Source organism: Cornus florida, unplaced genomic scaffold, assembly GCF_030987335.1.
Source record: "Cornus florida cultivar Cherokee Brave unplaced genomic scaffold, ASM3098733v1 CherokeeBrave_3.0.0_Hap2_Chr02, whole genome shotgun sequence".
NCBI lineage: Eukaryota > Viridiplantae > Streptophyta > Magnoliopsida > Cornales > Cornaceae > Cornus > Cornus florida.
Window position 1 is genome coordinate 82,846,934 of NW_026775572.1, and position 6,067 is coordinate 82,853,000.

General features: G+C 32.7%; 1 pseudogene; it reads left to right on the top strand.

Annotated features, from left to right (window-relative positions):
• The first annotated feature begins 2,864 nt into the window (after positions 1–2,864).
• On the top strand, positions 2,865–4,253 carry LOC132287955 (loganic acid O-methyltransferase-like; annotated as a pseudogene).
• The last annotated feature ends 1,814 nt before the right edge of the window (positions 4,254–6,067 follow it).

Sequence of the window (6,067 nt, forward strand, 5' to 3'; positions counted from 1 at the left end):
ATTTATTGTGTACTTACAATTTATTAGTTATCTAATACTCCATGTGTCCCATTTTAAATGTCACTTTTTGGGAGTCTAATTTTTTAAGATGACGATTTTTATAATTTATATTATATTAAGAGTGAATGAAGTATCAAATTTATCCCAAGTGCGTCCACATTGATGTGATTGTTTATATCTTATAAGTTCAAATACAAGAAGGTTAAATTCGTAACACATAAGTACTGATTTCTAATTTGATTCTCTCAAAAGGAAATAAATGAAATTTGAAAAACAAAAGTAGCTTAGTGCAAAAATAGATGAAGTTGGGTAGAAAGGGCATTTTCATCTTTATTTTATATTAAAATAAAGTTAAGCATGTCATTTCACACAGCGATGGAAATCCTGTAGGGTAGGGTAATAAAGTTGACTCGGGATAATTTCATAAAAATGGAGTTTTAGGGGTCAAAGGACAAAAGAATGGAGTCAAAATCAAAATTTCCAAATTAATGAAATTTTTTCAAAATCTGACGTGGACATAGAAATTTACTGTACACCATATTTTTATTTCTAAAATACCCTTCTATTGTTGTTATGAAATTATGTTACTACCCCTCCTATCTAGAGAAAGAAACCCATCTATGGCAACCCTTCTTCCCAAACGAACAACCGACATACTTGAGAAATTCATTCAAAACTTCTAGTCATTTACACTTTTCTAATGATTAAATGAATTTGTTATTATTATTATTTTTAAACGGATTTGCTGGTTAGGTGGGTGAAAAAGAGAGATGACCATTCAAAAAGAAAGATTTGTTTTTGCTATTGTAGATGAACACATTCAGAAGGGGCTAGTTTAGAGATTGATGATGAAATTGTTTTTTTTTTTTTTTTTTGAAATGGGTTTCCTTTAGAGCAACTTCTGAAACAATTGAGACTTCCTAGTCTTGCGGGTGTTAGGTCACCTGCATGCCGTGCGAGAACCTATTAAAAATATTCCAACTACACTAGAGAGAGACCTTTCACCCAAAGAAAAAAAAAAGCTCAAGGCATTCAAGCACAGGAGTCAACTGTAGAGGCAGAAAGAGATCCATAACAATAAAGGGTATTTTGGAAATAAAAAGATGATGTACAGTAAATTTTCATATCCACCTCAGACTTCATTAATTTGAAAAACTTAATTTTGACTCCATCTACACACTTGAAGGGTAAAAATAAGAATTAATTTTTTTTATGACATCAACGTGAACCGGTGGTGAGTTGCACAAATTTGACTAATGAGCATCAGTGGAGTTGTTGTCGGACAATAAAATAGTGAGAAATGGGATACTCTTCAACGTTTAACACGAAGCCGGCAAAGTAGACTTGACTTCTGTTCAGGTGACTAGAGACCAAATGTTAGACAAAGACAGATGAAAAAAAGCTGTAAAGCAAAGGGCTCTGAAGTCGGACCTGAATTTGAGAGAGAAAGAGAGAGATTAGCAGCAAGGAAATAGAAATGGCGCCAGAAGCATATCCAATGAATGGTGGAGATGATACTTGCAGCTACACCAAGAACTCTAACTATCGGGTACCTTACATGTTTTACATATCTATACATATACACAGTCTAACACAGATATATATAAATGTATATATGTATTGTGTGTATAATCTATACTTGTATAAACACAGAAACACAGAGAGATTGATACACCGAATTTTACACATCCACAAACCTGTGGAGTTCGCCAATTCTACTTTAAGTAACATTATTCTTCCTTCATCCAAAGTAGATCAATGAAAATTAGAGGGAAACAAAAATATGATCCCATAGGAATGGGATATATGTACACACATATACAATATGATCCCATTGAAGGCAATGCATTGTCGGGAATAGAAAAACAATCACACACGAAACACAGTATTTATGCGGTTGGGCAATATTTTTGCCTACCTCAACAGTGGGCACCAGAATTAGTATTAACACTTGGTGTTTACCACAGAAAGCTCACACAATTCTACAATTTTGGCTCCCTCAAAACATAAACCACACTACACAGAAAAATATGTGGACTTGAATAAAAAGGGCATCCAAGGTATAAATGATAACCTCCAATATAAACTGGGCTTGTGATTCAGATTCCACAACATACATCTTAAAATTCCCCTTAATTTTGAATTCCAAAACTAGAATTTCAAACAATGACTGAAAATCACATAGAAATGCGAGATTGTGAATAAAGAAGCGTTCTCACACTGTAATTTTTATAGGAAAATGGATTAATTATTCCAAAGTGAAGTGTAAAGGTGAATAATAGCCTTTTCTAAATTGAAATGTCATTTATTATTTTTTAAGCTTTAGAATTTGTTTTTCCACATAGCTATTGTAATTTCATATTTGGAGTTATTTTCTAATTAGTCTGAGCTTTATCCGATTCGTGTTGGGGGAGGGATTGCTTTACACGGTCGCGTGAATTAGTTATGACAAAACTCCGAACACCCCGATTATCGAAAAAAAATTATCCAAATATTTACAAATGAGAGGCCCTTTTTGTACTCTATTTTTCTATGAGCATTGTTGTAGTAATTATGGCAAACTACATTTCTTAAATTTGTATATTTTTGAAAACTAGATCATAAAAAGAACACTCCTTTTTTTCTATTTTTTCTTCTCCTTTTGACTTATTCATTCATCACATATTTACCCCTCCATTATTCAATTAATTCATTTGTGCCATACCAATCCATTTTAGTAAAGAGACATGAAATAATACAAGTCTTTTTAGCTTTCTTTCTAAGTTGCATTGAGTTTTTAAACTACGCAAATAGTAGACTGGACTGGTAATTTACGAAGTAGTGACGATGATGATGGCAACTTTTACTGGCCTATTTTACAGAGAGACGCAACAAATTTTGTGAGCGAAATGATGAAAGCAGCAATTGCAGAGAAGCTTGATGTAAAAAGCCTCACTTCTACTTCAAACACATTGCGCATAGCAGATTTGGGATGTTCAGTCGGGCCAAATACCTTCGTGGCTATGCAGAATGTACTGGAAACCATGGAAAAAAATTACCATTCTCAAGGCCTCGGTTCTAAAATGCCGGAATTCCATGTGTTCTTCAATGACCATGCTTCCAATGATTTCAATACTCTTTTCAGCTCTCTCCCTCCAGATAGGCAATACTTTGCTACTGGGGTGCCAGGCTCCTTCCATGGTCGGTTATTCCCGGAGTCCTCTCTCCATTTTGTGCATTCCTCTTATGCACTCCAGTGGCTCACTAAGGTTCCTGAAGAGTTGCTGGATGAAAACTCTCACGCGTGGAATAAGGGAAGAATTCACTACACGTGCCTCACAGGAAGTTGCCAATGCTTAAGCAGCTCAATTCGAAAAGGACATGGAGATCTTTCTGAATGATAGGGCTAAAGAAACTGTGGTTGGAGGGATGATGGTACTAATCACGGCTAGTCAACAAGATGATATTCATCATTCTCAGGTCTTAGCAGGTCTATTATATGATTTTCTTGGGTCCTGCCTCGTGGATATGGTCAATGCCGTAAGTCAATGTTCCACTGTTCAAATTAAAGCCAGTTAACAAAAGCAATGAGATCTAACTTGAAATCTATCTTGCAATATAATAAATAAAAAAAATTTCATAAAGCAAAAAAAAAAAAAAGTAATTTATTTTAAATTTTATGGCATTGCATCCTGAATCTCTTCCCATTTCTGAAAGCTCGTGTTGCAACTTGCATTTGATCATATTTGTGTCATTTTTTTATAGGGATTAGTCGGTGAAGCTGAAGTGGATTCATTCAACTTGCCTGTGTATTTTCCATCCCCCAACGAGATTGCACCGCTGGTAGAAGGAAACGCGTGTTTCAGTATTGAGAGAATGGAGATGATGAGACCCAGGTCAAACACGGACATTGCAATTGATGCAGAGACTTTAATAATGCACCTAAGAGCCGGCATGGAAGGGGTTTTCACCAAACATTTTGGGCCAGAAATTGTTGATGAAATGTTTGAAAGGGCTCTCCAAAAAAGTCCAGCTGAGTTTTCCAGCCTGCTGGACTTGAGCAGCACGGTAAATTCCCGACTGTTTCTTGCTCTGAAGCGCAAGTAATGTGAGTTGTGGATGTTCTTGGCCTCCTCGATCATCAGGGTAACATACTAGAGTGCGATCTTTTACTTTTTCTATTTTCCTTATGAGAACTTATACTATGTTTAGAGAAAAAATAAGTTATCTTGAAGTTGGCTTGAAGTAAATAAATCTTGAAATGGAGACTGATTGACTAGAACACAAATTATTATGGTTTCCGAGTATTTACAGTATTCTACAATGTTTCCTTGACAGCTTTTATATATAGTCCATCATGCCTCCAAAATAATAGAGTAAATGACTTTGAAGGTACCTAATGACTCTGTAAATCAAGGCCTACTTATAGGAATTCTTTGAAGAACTAAGATTTTTTGCTAGAGTAAGCACTTACTTTGATTTAGTAATAGCATTAGCTAATTCATACAACTACTAAGCAGGCAAAGTAGTTAGTCAATTCTTAGTATTGTGTACTTTATTTTATTTATTGTGATACCCCCGAATTTTCACCTGTAAGTTGGTCAGGCCCACACTCGAAAATATGGGAATACCAAAAATAATATGGCAATAAACAAACACTGAAAAATATGGGAATATAAAAAATAATATGACAATAAACGAACACAGAATACAAGAAGAATAAAAAGAATAATTAATTTGCTGAAAGAAATTCTATTGATAAAATAAAACCTTCTTTACAAAATAAAATCCATAAATGTAGATCTCTAGAAATAACTTAGGAATCCTGTAAGTCAAGAACCTCTAAACCAAAACTACTAATCCATCAGTTTATACATAAATAAATTATTAGCTAACTAATGTCAACACTACTTAGAAGTAGATGAGAGGAGTAGATGAAAGACAAATCTCCAAGCTGCGGATCCTCAACCTTGAGATTGGAACTTCTAATAACCTGAAAAATAAAGGGTGGGTTAGACACACGAGCAAGCTACCTCTATCAAAACCTCTGAAAACCGATAAATAAAACATTTCTAACCAAAATTACGCTAATTAATGTTTTAACCTTTAATATAAGATGATACATATATATTATATATATAAATATATAAAGAACATGTTCATTAATATATTCCTTAAAATCCAAGACCGTAAACAATGATAAGACTACATTCATAGTTAAACTAACCATCAAGTACATTTCTCTTTTAAGAGAAAACTCATTTAAACCTCAATTTCATTTTAAACAGTAATTTAACCTATTTAAAATAAATAAATAACAATCAAAAAAATATTTTCCTTCAGTACAAATCTCAATATCCACCAATGTATGATTTTATTTATAAAGATCACATAGCAAATATTTATACTTTGGCAACTCATTCATGTCTTCACTAAAATTATTTTAATACTATAAAATAATATATTATTCTTTAAATATTAGTTTATTTTAATATAAGAATATTTATTACCTCCAACTTATAAATACAATATTTATAGTTGAATATTTAATTATCCAACTTACCTAGCAATTTATTTATGCTTTGACAACTCACCTATGCTTCCACAAATATTTATTTATGTTTTGGCAAATCAACCATGCATTTAGAAGTATGTTTATTTATACTATAGCAACTCAACCATGTCTCTACAAGTAATTTATTTATACTTTGACAAATCAACCATACCTATTAAATGACAATATATATGTTTATGTCTTAACAACTCATCCATACCTCCAAAAGTACTTTTTTTTATCTATACTATTAATTAGCAATTCATCCATAATTCCCATGTATGTATTTTATTCGTAAAAATAATAAGGCAATTTATGCCTTTGGCAACTCATCTATGTCTCCAATTTAACTATATACCAAACTTTACAAGTAACTATGATATAAATCATACATAGGCACCCATGCAAGTTATAAGCATATAATTAATTTAAATAAACAATCTATTATGATTTCATCAACAACACTACCACATATATATATACATGATAAATATGAATGAACAACTTATTCGTTGATTAAGTTATATTTATTTA